General features: G+C 49.4%; 1 protein-coding gene across 10 annotated transcripts in view; it reads left to right on the top strand.

The window, feature by feature from the left end:
• The first annotated feature begins 692 nt into the window (after nucleotides 1-692).
• SLC8A3 (solute carrier family 8 member A3) overlaps nucleotides 693-13,367 on the top strand; it is a 162,453-nt gene continuing 149,778 nt past the window's right edge. For 8 of the 10 annotated variants that reach the window (XM_052646319.1, XM_052646322.1, XM_052646316.1 and 5 more), the window contains exon 1: nucleotides 1,710-1,863. The gene's annotated coding sequence lies outside the window, so the exon portion shown is untranslated. Of the gene's footprint in view, nucleotides 708-859; nucleotides 1,027-1,709; nucleotides 1,864-13,367 lie in introns of those variants that run through there. The other 2 variants (XM_052646314.1, XM_052646315.1) reach the window with 2 other exon arrangements.

The raw sequence follows: 13,367 nt of genomic DNA, 5'->3' as shown, positions 1-13,367 counted from the left end.
TCTCTAGTCCTTGGTTCTGCTGCATGTGGCCTTGGGATGGTTTTTTAACCTCTCTAAGGCTCAATTTCCTCAAGAGAAAAATGGAGTTCATAACTGTACCTGTCTCACAGTTTTGTGAGGATGACATGAAGGGCAATCACATTCATTAGCAGGGCACTTGGCCCTGAGGAGGTGCTGACACTTGCAGAGTACTATTCTCACTTTCTTTGCTCATCATTTTCGGCTTCAGGCAGCAAAGGCCCGAGAGCAACTTCGTGCCCCTATGTTCTCTCCCAGAATCTGCCCTGGTATCTCTACAGAAGCCCCCACCAGTCTCATTTTAGATCTGCCTAATGCCATCCATAGACAGGGATGTGAAACCCCATTCTTGGGAGAGGCTTGCCCACCCCTCAGGCCTCCAGGACCAAGCCTGACAAATATAGCAGAAATTACAGGCATCTGATTTCAGGCTACGTGTGTACACTTCGTGTAAGCCAAGCCCCAAACCCTAGTTCTGTTGCTGCATCAAAGGATCATCTCTCTTCCAGACTCCAGGCCCAGAAGAAGCAGCAATTTGGGAGACAGCCCCCTCGTATTTTTAGCCTTGAAAACCCCAAAGCCAACATACCAGCGCTCACCCAAGCGTCTGTCACAAGCTGTTGTTTGATTTGGGTTGAGAAAATGACAGACTGAGTTCTGCACCAAGAACAGAAGGGGAAAAAAAAGAGGTAGAAAGGGAGTTTTCTTTTCCCTCCACTGCTAACCCCGTCCCCCCTCAACTCCTCCCCTAGGCCTGGGTGGACCCTGCCTGGTTAATCGTCCCCGGCTATATTTAAAAACCACAGATGTGTTTGGTGGAGACTTAATTTCGGGATTGCAGGCGGCGTCTCCTGAGGACAAGGGGAAAGCCGGTGCTGCGCGCCCGCCTGCCCTCCCTCCCCGCCGCTGCCCGGAGCTCTGGACTCCGCGGAATCCAGGTCAGGACGCGCCGCCGTCTTGGAACTGCCGCTGGCCAGGAGGCGCCCGGCGCCAGGCTCCAAAGATTGGGTGGGTGGCCTCGGGCTACGGGTTCCGTCTGCATTCGGTCCTGGGGGCTCTCGGGATGCGAGAGGCGGACTCGGCTCCCCGCTGCTGGTCGGAAAGCTCCCTGAAAATCACCTCCATCGGCGCGCGAGGATAAATATGCGCGGCTAGTCATGCCGTGATAGGGTGACGTTGGGTTTTGGAGGCTTGGAGATTGGCTTTTTGATTTGGCTTTCTCCTGCAGCTTAATGGGCAAAGCTCTCGGCTCGCCCAGAAACCAGACCCTCCGCGCGTCCCCTCCGCGCGCGGCGAGGCCGAGACGAGTCCCGCGGTGACGGCGTGCTAGGGGGAGAGCCGGCGCGCTCCCAGCCCCGGGAAAGCCCCGGCGACGCAGACTGCAAGTCCGGGGTCCTCGGAGCCGCCAGAGCACGCCGGGCCGCTCGCCTTCCTGCCCCTCCCGGCAGGGATCCCCTTGCTGCGGGCGGCCGGGACTCCGGGCCTCTCCAAGGGCTTTAGTCCGAGCCCGCGCCCGAGTCGGGGTTTCCCGGGGGTCTACCTAGGCGTGCTCCCTGCTCCTTAAACCGCTGCCGAGGGACCCCTCCCCAGGCCCCCTGCTCCGGCCCTAGCCCTCGCCCTCCGGATGCGCTACCCCAAGGCTCCCTGAAAGCTGGTAGCCCACGAGCCCGGCGGGCGGGCGGCGGCGGCGGACTGACATGCCCCGGACGCGGCTGCGGCCGGCGGGCAGCCCGCTGGGGCGATGAGCCGCTGCGGCCGGTGAGGAGCCCGGCGGCGGGGGCAACGCGCACCTTTCTCACACCCCCCCTCACTTGCCCACCCCGCCCGAGAGACCGAGAGGAAACGGTGAGTGAAGGGCTGAGCCTCCTGCCCTTCCCCCTCAACCGGCGGCAGAGGCCGGGGAGGCAGAGGTCGGGCGGGGGCGGCGGGGGGTGGTGGTGGTGGAGGGGGTGGGTTTGGGGATGTCCCCGTGAGGGTTCCGGCTTGTGAATAACGGTGTTAATTAAGTTCTTTCTGGAGATCATTCACGTGAACTGCTTTCCTGCGGGTCTAGTGTCAGAAGAGGTGGCTGGGGAGGGTGCCCCGGAAAGTGTACGGGGATGCAGGCGGTGCTGGGAGGTGGGGTGGGGGGCGTTCTGGCGGACTGAGTGCCTCCTGGGAGGTGCGAGGGTGGGGGGGTGGTGGGGGGGGGCGGTGCAGAGATGCCTGGGCTGGTCGCGGGTTTGTCGGGTTACGGACGGGTGCGCATTAGGGAGGCTGAGCGCCGTGTTGCGTGCCGGATGCGTGTATGCATGTGTGTGCCTGGGCTGTGCCAACGAGTGTTGTGCTCCCGCGGTGGCGAGCGCCCGTGGGGTTCGGGGGCTGCGAGGGGAGCGCGTTACCCACTCGGCGCGCGCCCGCGTATACTCACTCACGCCCGCGCGCACCCCAACCTCGGGACTCCGCCGCCGCGGGTCGGGAACTGCAGCCCCGGCGCACCAGCCCGCGGCGGCCAAGGGGGCGGGGAGAAGGAGGGTTTCTCCCGGCCGGTGTTTTCCTGTCCGCGGTGGTCTGGGCGGGCCGGGGCCAGGTGGAGAGACGTGAAGTGTGTAACTATGCCCCCTCCCCGCCCCACCCCCACCCCCGCTCGCCCACACACCCCTCACCGCCACCACCACACACAAGCACACACGCACACAGCCACAGGCCTTCATTCAGAGGCTGGCCCGCTCCTGGAAGACCCTGCCTGACCTGCCCCGAGGACCCGGGCCACTGGGGAGACGAAGAAAGCGATCTGTTTCGCTTTTTCCCCTCCTCTTTATTCGCTGTGTTGTATTTTTAACCGTGGAGGGAGAGGGTGGGGGTTAAATAGAAGAAACGCCTTTAATGCAGTGCTATAAATTTACCCGGCTCCCTGCCCGCCTGCCTGCCGCCTGTCTCTCTCTCCCTGTCTCTCCTTGTCCGTCTGTCTCTCTCAGTCTGGCGCGCGCTCTCTCTGTCTGTCTTTGGCTCTGTCCCCTGGTGACTAAAAAACAACCCCCGAACGTTCGGTCGTTCGGACTCCTGGGCAGAAAGATTGAAACTGGGGTAGTTTATGAAAAGGGCAGGCCGCAGCTGGGAGCAGGGCTGCGCGCTCTGGAGTGGCCGAGAAACACCCCACGCGGAGGGAGCTGTGGGTACGTGATAGGAGCACATCCGGCCTGCTGGTGGGGGCCGCGTGGCGACCTGGTGACTCGCAGCCGTGTGTGATTAATCTTCCGCAGCTGTTGTGCCCCGTCCACTTGAGCTGAGCTCTTGTTTACCTCGATTTTCAAATATAGCTGCTGCAACCTGCTTCTGCCTGACGGAGGGAGATCCGCTCAGGTCCTCCCTCCCGCCGGCCCTCCTTCCTGCGGGCCTTTTGGGGTCCGAGTTTGAGAGGAACCCGCGCCTTCCTGCCTTGCCCCTCTCCACGCGAGCAGGGTTGAGGGTCAGAGCTGGGGGTAGCTGTGGTCTCCCAACCCCTCACCGCCATCCGCAATTCCGCTTTGCAGTTTGCACCTACAAGTCCACTCCACAGTTGCCTGTTCCTTTAAATAAAATATAGATATGGGGTTGAGAAGAAGCAGGTGGGACCTAAATTTGGTTGAAGTGGTACTCAGACTTCATGAAGATGGGAAGGCTGTTTAGGTGGTTTCCTCTACCTGGAAATGCTTTCTTGCTCTTCCAACACTTCGTCCTTGTTTAATGTACTCCTGTTTATTTTTCTGTCCTTAGTTCATTGGTGGCTTTCTCAAGGAAGCTTTCCCTACCTTCCCTAAGCCAGATTATTTTACACTCCTAACTTGAACCTATTATTTTGAAGTAATTTAAAGATGCACATTCAATTTATTTATGTGATTGGTAAGACCAGTCACGCCTCTGTACAGCAAGCTGCATGAAGGGAGGAAAGAGAGCTGGTGTTTATTCACCTTGTATCCCCAGGACCTGGCAGTGTGTCTGACATAGAGAAGCTACTCCATCAGTGCTGGGTGAATGTATGGAACTAGGAGGAATAAGGTACCTTTCCTCTGATCTCTAGTTTGGCATCTCTTGCAGAAGGGCTACAGTCCTTCCCAGTGGTAAAGAACCCATCTGCCAATGCAGGAGATGAGAGAAGATGCAGGTTTGATCCCTGGGTTGGGAAGATCCCCTAGAGAAGGGCATGGCAATCCCCTCTAGTACTCTTGCCTGGAGACTCCCATGGACAGAGGAGCCTGGCAGGCTACAGTCTATGGGGTCACAAAGAGTCGGACACGGCTGAAGCGACTGAGCATGCATGCACGCATGGCCCTGCAGAGCCTCCTGGTCAGAGAAGGAAGCATAGGGCCAGCAAACTGACCCTGTAAAAAACACGCCCTTCCCATGGACTTCTCCCTGGGCTGGGACCCTGAAGCCAAGGGAGTGTCCTCCTGATCCAGCCCTGCCCTGTCCCTGTGCAAGGTGGGTCCTTGTACAGTCTCTGGCGTAGTTAGCGGTATTGTCCATGGGTAGTCACTGTGGGCATTGTTCCTCAGCCTAGCTGGTCCAGTCACTCACTGCCGACAATCTGAATTTGGAGGAATGTGTCACACAGCTTCTCTTTAAGCTACCAAGTTTGGCTCAAAAGAGAAAATCACTCCCTTTGCACTCAAGCCTGGTTGCTTTGCTTGGAAGTTCAAACATTTGATGAGTTTCAGAAATATATTTGACTCCAAAAAAGAAAGGCTTCATTGATATAATCAATCAGTTATTTATTCAATAAATATTCAACAATCCCCTTGGCCAAGTATTTGCTGGGTACAGAGGCAAATAAAATAGAATGTTTCCTTTCCTCATAAACACACACTCATCCCAGCAGGAATAACCAACTAGTGAACACACACTTACCCTTTAAACTGATTCCTGTCTGTGAAGGCTACATCCCAGGTGCGGTGAAAATGTAGGAAGATCACATCTCTAAGGGGTCTTAAGGAGAACTTCTAGGGATAGCTGATCCCAGAAAGACAGGCTAGGGAGGAGCTGGCTTTGGTGAAACTAGGGAGAGAAATGGTGGGAGAGAAAGGTCTTTGAGTGAAAGGCAGGCTCTGTCCATGGGATTTCCCAGGACACAATACTGGAGTGGGTTGCCATGTCCTACTCCAGGGGATCTTCCCTACCCAGAGATGGAACCTGCATCAGTCTCCTGCATTGCAGGCAGATTCTTTATTGCTGAGTGGTCAGGGAAGCCCTGAAGGGATCAGTATGCAAAGGACTAAAGGGGACAAGAGCTCGTTCAAATAACTAAAGACTGAGGGTAAAGTTCAGAGAGATGAATTTAGAGGAGTTCAAGGTGCCAGATCTTGAAGGACTTGTGCTTCATGCTAAGGTTTTCCACCGAGTTTCCGGTGGGGACTTGGGAAGGTTTTCAGTACTGAAGTGCAGGGTCAGATTTGCATTTTAGATGGTGCATCAAGACTAGAACGTAGCGAGAGGAAGTAGGGGACTGTTGCAGAACCCTTGTGCATGGCCATCCTGCTGGCCTATGAGGGAGGGTTAGGGGGTTCCTCTTTCTGTTTTAGCATACAAACCAGAGCTGTCCTTCTAGGCAGGAATTTCCCTATTTTCTTTAATGAGATTGGTTTGTGTTCAGTCGTCTCTTTGTTTTTTGGATGGGCACTCTAAACCCAACACTGGGTAGACCACCTCAAGAGAAAGGAAAAATGGCTCCAGCATGTCTAAGATACTCTTCCCAGTCAGCTGAGCTGCCCAGCAAGGTGGACCCCTAAAGATCTGAGATCTCTGGAGCCTGGGGAAGGTCTTGAGTAGGAAGGTGAGGGATAAGAAGGATTGCGATCCATAGAGACTATTGAACAAGACACCTAGATAGGAAAAATCACATGTATATATACACTTCTATAATATGAAGAGTAAATAGAGGCTGATTCCTGAATCAAGTTTATTTACATGTGGTATACAGGGTCATGTCTACTAAGAAAACAGCTCTTGGAATGGGTCAGGTGGCATTTACTGTCTTAATGTCTGAATGACAAATAGTGCTTTCCTGGTTGTGTACAGGAACACTGGGTCATGTTGGGACTGGATCCGGAAGTGGGTCTGGAAACTGTATTCCTGCCCAGGCTTCCACATGGCAGTTTCCAAGTCACTTGAGAGGAGAAGATGTCCAGGTCACACACCACTTTGTTCATCCTAGAGACTGAACCAAATAATGTGAGCTTGCACACTCTTCCTTTGCACCCTGATCTCCCAACTTTGTTCTCCATCCTTACTTGTCACTGGTCTCACAATTTAAAAAAGCTCTCCCTTCCCTTCCTGCCCGGTGTCCCTTCTGCCCTGCTTCCATCAGCTTGCCCTGAGCTCTTTCCTTTTGAGCATTAAATCCCCTCCATCTAATTGTAAGCATGCTTAACATCCTGGCAAGAATATCCCTTTGTTCACTTCCTCCCCTGTCATTTTCTCTTCCCATCTTGCTTTCCACACACTCTTGAAATTTTAGAGTAGACATCTGTTTCTATTTCCCCATCACTCATTCATTCACTTATCCCTTGCTTTCTCATTTTTTCCTACCTTCTGCCCGACTCTCACTCACCAAGGACTTCTCATTCCCCCAAATATGATAACTTATTCCTGATTTCTCCCAACCCCCATCAGAAAAGATTGATCATTAGCTCCGTGAAACTTTCCCCTCTTGACTTCTATCACACAGAACTCTCCAGGTTCCACTAACTCTCTAGGTGGGCCCTCTTTCACTTCATCTCCAAGATCCTCTCCTCCCTCCCAGTTTTCTCCCACAGGTTTGCTATTGCACCTCAGGCTGCAAAAATCACAGCCACTCTGTGTGATAAAGTGCTCCGTTAAGATGGACAAGGCATTAAATTTGTACTGTAAGATATTCTGGGGGCTTCCCTCGTAGCTCAGTTGGTAAAGAATCTGCCTGCAGTGCAGGAGACCCAGGTTCAATCCCTGGTTTGGGAAGATCACTGGAGAAGGAAATGGCAAACCACTCCAACATTCTTGCCTGGGAAATCCCATAGACAGAGGAGCCTGGCAGGCTATAGTCCATGGGATTGCAAGAGTCCAACATGACTTAGCGACTAAACCACCATCACCATTAGATGTTCTGAGTGAGAGAATGAAAGAGAATACACTCACACAACTTTTATTACAGTATCTTGTTATAATTGTTCTATTTTATTATTTGTTATTGCTGCTAACCTATTTCAGTTCAGTTCAGTTCAGTTGCTCAGTCGCATCCGACTCTTTGCGACCCCAAGGACTACAGCACGCCAGGCCTTGCTGTCCATCACCAACTCCCAGAGTTTACTCAAACTCATGTCCATTGAGTTGGTGATGCCATCCAACCATCTCATCTTCTGTTGTCCCCTTCTCCCTCCTCCTTCAATCTTTCTGGGCCTAATTTGGAAATTTAACTGTAAATGGGTATATACAGAAAAATACATAGTATACAAAGAGTTAAGTACTATTTGCAGTTTCAGACATCTACTTGGGGGTCTTAGAATTTATCCCACACAGATAAAGGGGGACTCTTGTGTTGCTTACCCCTGTTCAGTCCATTCCTCTCTTCGCTGTCCCTACTACCATTACCTCAGTATGGATTTGACAATCTCTTACATAATAATAATAATTATAATAGAAATTATTATTAAAGCAGCCAACATTTGTATGTTTGCAACAGAGTCAGGCTACTGTATTCAAAGTGCTCAACATTGATTTTTCCCACTCAGTCCTTACCGTACCTATAAAAAAAATAACTTTCTAAGCTATATTATTACGATGATACTATAAGCAGTAACTTTCTAACATCTTCCCAACTTCATTCTTCCAGTCCTTCAATTCATTTTAGTGGCTGTTATAAGATTGCCTTTCTAAAACACCAATCTAGTAGGCTTGTTATTTTCCCACACAAAAACCTTGAAGGGCCTCTCACTTTTTGCAGCAGTCCAACTCCTGGCTTTCAAGGTCCTCCATGGTCTGCTTCACCACTCCACTTCTAGCCTCACTTCTTACAGTTCGCATGTGGGCACCTAAGTACACTTGCCCTTTCTTCTTCTGCGCCTTTGTTCATGGTTTGCCCTTCACTAAGAATCTTACTGTTCTTCAGTTCAAATGCCTCTTTCTGATGGGAAGACTGTGAAGAAGCAGTCTCTTATTCTGAATTTTGATAACGCAGCATCTGTTTTTCACAAGTCCCTTATATTTATTGAAATGCAGATTTTTTATTATTAAAAAATATATATTTTTCATCTTGAGACTTACCTTCTTTCCTGGACCAAGTCCTTTGTCTCTCCCACTTATTGTTGTATGGTACGTGAAACACAGTGGCTGGTCAATGAAAAATGAATAACCTACCTCACTCTTGAGGCAGGTGGACTAAGATCAAGAAAGAGAATCTGTCCTATTTATCATAAAAGGAGCCAGTGAAGGAATAAAAAATCATCCCAGGAACGGGCAATGTGGTATCACAGAAGATGCATTGAACAAGTGGCAAGAACAGTATATTTTAGTCATTATTTCTTCTGACAACTACAGGCAAAACCCATTGCTGCTTTCCGGGCCTCACATTCCTTACCCTTAAAAAAGGCTATGTTGGATGTGTTGACTTTTAATCTACTTCCCTGACAATTCTGTGTTTTGTGGCTCTGGTTCCACAGCTTATAGATCACCTCCTACCAAGAATATTATTTCGTGCTGATCACATCTTTTGTTTCAGAGCTTTCCAGCTGCAATTTGAAGCCCCCAGTGTGTCTGTTATTACACTGGGTCTCTGGAGGTGAGATGAGCAGCCAACCCAACTATCTCGCTGTCTGGGCTACAAGGCATCCTGAGCTGTTTGAAGGTCCTGGTGGCCTGAGGTTGGCCCTCCTGTGTGGAGTCCCTTCCCACTGTGACCCTCCAGGGCATTCTCAGAATGACTAGTAGTCACGCTCGGCCCCCAAATGCTCCAGACGGTTCAGTCTCAAGTCCTACGCTTCTGCTTTTCCTTTTCCATCCAGGAAGGATGTATTTGGATCCATGTAGACTCTGTTGAGAGTCTACCTGGAATCCCTTTGCCCAGCGGCTTTCCAAAGGTTCTGCTTACTCCCTATCATATCACTGTACTCTCTCCCCTAGGATTCAGGAAAAATCATCTTGAGTCTGTGCCTTCCAGACCCTCAGGAGGAACTAATGAGGGAGTCAACTTCAAGGGGAATCATTACTGACCAGCCAGGGTGTGTGCTCTAAAGTAGAGGAAGAATGGGACTTCCCTGATGGTCTAGTGGTTAAGACTCCTCCTTTCCATCGCAGGGGGCAGTGGGTTCGATCCCTGGTCAGACAGAGCTCTGCCAAGACAGCGGCTGGATCTGCAGGAAGTCCTAGGAGTCTGCTCCTAGTGCCCTCTTGTGAAAGAAGGGCCCAGAACATCCCTGGAGTTGAGTGTACAAGAGACTCTCCCAGCCATGTATCAGAGAGAGAACTCTGGGTGCTTGCCTGAGTCCATTTGCTCTTCCTTTGGTCAGTGATATGATTTAATCCCATATTTTAACATTTAAAAATTAAGAGAACTAAATGGTATTGAAAAATAGATCAGTCTCCTGGAAAATGAGCTGAGGAAAAGGTACGTAAAAGTACCAGCTTTTATGACCAGCTCTCCCTTCATGGGTAGCCAGTAGGGCAGAGGGATGTCAGTCCTCTCTCTCTGGATAATTCCGAAAGATAGAGCCCAAGTCATTTTCTCTGGGAACACGGAAAGGTGGGAACGATATCCCCTCAGGCTGCCCTGGGCCTCTCACCCCCCTGGCCCAGCCCTGATTTCCTTTCAGTAATAGGGAATGTTGTCTCTGGGTCTTTGCTGACATGATGCTTTTCCAGCTTGGTGGAGGGAGACCCCCTGAAAGCTGGAGGACCGAGGTTAGGTTCTGACTCAGTTATTTCTTGGCTTAGAAACTCTAGGCAGCTGACTGAGCCTCTGTTTCTTCATCATTATGAACGTCCTCGTGAGGACTGAATGGGAGCAAGAAGGCCTTTGTCAACTGTTGGGACAGACTATCACTTGATATTTGTTGAGGAAATAGTGCACTGTGAGTGTCGGCTATTGTGAGGCCATACACTCTAGAGGAGAGGTAAGGTGCCCATGAGAGGACTAAGGTAGATAGAATGAAGTGCATTTAGAAACAGTCTCCCAACAGCCTTCCAAATACTTTGTGGTCCTGTTGGTGCTTTCAAATGAACAGAACCGCCGGCTCTCTAAGATCATTGGTTTTAACCATCTACCTCTCTACCCCAAGGCTTCCCAGAAGCTTGACATCTCCTCTCACAGGTGCATCTTTCCAAACACGCTTTGTCCTGCAGAGTGAGCACTGATCTCTTCAACAAATGCTGACACTCACTCTGCCAGGCTGCAGTCAAGCAGCCTGAGAATATCATAGTGAGAAAAAAGATCAAGTTGTCTGCTCCCATGGAATTTATATTCTATGATAAACCAGTGAACAAACAGAAAAACAATGATTCCAGCCAGTGTGGGTGCTCTAAAGAAAAGGAAAGAGTGGGAATTCCCTGATGGTCCGGTGGTTAAGACTCTGCACTTCCACTGCAGGCAGGATCAAGTTGCGAGCTTTCAAAGATGCAAGCATGCATTCCTTCAACATTAGGCATGAGTGAAATTGCAGCTTGCCCTCCATCTCCTATAGCTGAGGGTCCTTGAACTCCACCATCTCCCACCTCTTCACCCTCCTCCAGTCAATAATTCTTCTTGCCTGTTCACTTGATGCCAGCCCCTGTATGCCAGCTGTTTTACTGTACTCCTGTACTTTTCAAGGAACTGTACTCTAAGATTTAAAATGTTTGTTTTTTGTGTTGCTTGTTTTTTAATGAATTATTTGTGTGAAAAGTATTATAAACTTATTGCAGTATAGTACTGTATAGCCAATTGTGTTCGTTGGGTACCTAACCTAACTTTGTTGGACTTAGGAACAAATTGGACTTACAAATGTACTCTTGGAAAGGAACTCATTTGTATGTAGGGTACTTAACTGTATCTGATTTACATTTTAAAAAGATGGTAGTTGCTGTTTTTCTGGAGCACAGACTGTAACAGATGTGGCAAGATTGGCAGCTTTGCACTAGTCCAGGTAAAAGATATAATATTGAACCTCCAGTAGCTGGAAAAGAGTGTGACATACAGTTGGCACCCAATAAACTTGAGAACACATCCAAGATTCTGCGGACCAACTGAAAACAGAAGATTCTGATAGTGAAACAGGAATGAAGAGACACCGCTGGCACCAAACCGCATCAGGCACCGTCATCATCCCAGTGGTCCTGCAGGGTTTTTCCTGTAAGGATCTCCAGGACTGAAGAAATGGGAGCTGGAAAATTCGACACAAATTGGTCAGACTTAGATAGCTGTATAGCTTTGGGACGTCTGTGGCTGTGAGACAGATGGGGCCAGGAGAATTATGGGCTCTAGTGAAGAAGGCCCTAGAGCTCCAACAAAGGACCAGAATGCTCCTCAGTCTTGTCAAGGTAGTAACCATTTGTTGGCTCAATAGTCCAGACTGTTCTGAGTCTGGGCTTGCAAGTGGCACGGTGGTAAAGAACCTGCCTGCCAGTGCAAGAGACGCAAAAGACATGGGTTCGATCTCTGGATTGGAAAGCTCCCTTGCAGTAGGAAATGACAACCTGCTCTTGTATTTTTGCCTGGAAAATTCCATGGACAGAGTAGCCTGGTGGGCTACAGTCCATGGGGTCACAGTAAGTTGGACACAACTGAGCACGTGCGCGCGCGTGCACACACACACACACACACACACACACACACACACACACACACATCCTACTTTTGAAAACATGCTCCAAACCCCTGCCTCCCCTCAGCAGGCCTGCTCTCATTGCCTGTGTTCAGGTTCTGATCACATCTCTCTCAAATACTTTGAGAGTCTCTGAACTGGTCTTTCTGCCCCTAGTCTTCCCCCACCTTCATCCACATATCTAGTTTCTGCATTGTTGTCTGTCTAGGTCTCCATCCAAAGGAAAAACAATGATCTTGTCCCTCCTGTGATTAAAAGACTTTCAGTACTTCCTTATTACCACTAAGGTAATGACCAAATTCCTTGAATGGGCATACAAGGCCTTTCACAAACTATTCCTCAGTGATTGCTGCAGCTTCTCTCAGTTTTCTTAAATGTCCTGTTCTTCAGACACCCTGCTTACCTTTCTTTAAACAGACATTGCTTGTTGAGGCTGACCTGCTCTTTAGCATGGCTTTCTCTTACCTTTATTTGAGGCGCAGTGGCTTTGACCCAGTTAACTCATGTTCATTCTTCAAATCCTAGACCCAAAGTTGCCTGGTCCGTGAAGTGACCCTGATGGTCCCAGGCAGCACTTGACCTTCCTTCCTCTGCACTGTCTTGGCACATTGCACATGCTTCCAAATCTAGGACTTTTTTTTTTTTCTTTTGTTAATTTGGTTTTCTGTCACTGTTCTCCAGTGAAGTGTATGCTCCTCAGGGGGGATTACATTTTTGTTCCTATAACTCAAATTAGAAAAACCTTGCTCACAGCATCCCTAACAGATGGGATGCTCCATTTGAACACTGCCAAGAGTGGGAGAGATCACTGGCTATTATGCCTTCTATTTTTGTGCATTTATTCATGGATCTATTCATTCACTAAGTATATACTGAGTGCCCGCTCTATGCCAGGCACTGATATAGATGGCAGGGGTACAGAAATACCAAACAGATAAAAATTGCTACCCTCTAGGAACTTTTATTCTAAGTTTTTTTGAATGTGCGAAAACAGAGGTGGGTACCTTCTCATCTAATTCAGTGAAAGTCGACCCATACTACATGGACTGAGTTTCATACAAGTGCATGCGTGTGTACGTGAATAAACGAATCACTGAACAAAGATGGCACGAGGGAAAACATGGAGAAGTCAACATAAGATACCATCCATGAAAAGGGAAATACTTAGAAACATGTCTTGCTGAAAATGGGATGAGCAGCATCATTTTCCTGTGTAGATAAGGGAGCTCTGGGTCTTTTCTGTTTCTTCAGTAAGAGTGTAGATTAAGCTAACAGCAGGTTTAGGGAGAGACCATGGGAAAATCTACGTATATGGGTAGGGAGTTGATGCTCTTTGTCATTGGCAGGGTTTGAAAGGAAGTCAGAGTCCAGGAGGGTGGATGTTTGTCTAGTGTATAGAAAGGGCTTTGTGGTACACCCACTTATGAGTCAACTCATGATACACTAAGAGTCCTTCTTTTGGCCCAGAGAAATTTGGTAATGGTTGGAATCCCTGAGATGCAAATGTCTTTCTTAGTTAGTCTGTGTTCCTTTTATTCTCTCCCAGGATTCTCAACCTTGGCTGTA

This window comes from Budorcas taxicolor, chromosome 10 (genome assembly GCF_023091745.1).
Source record: "Budorcas taxicolor isolate Tak-1 chromosome 10, Takin1.1, whole genome shotgun sequence".
NCBI lineage: Eukaryota > Metazoa > Chordata > Mammalia > Artiodactyla > Bovidae > Budorcas > Budorcas taxicolor.
This window is presented reverse-complemented; position numbering and strand designations above follow the sequence as displayed.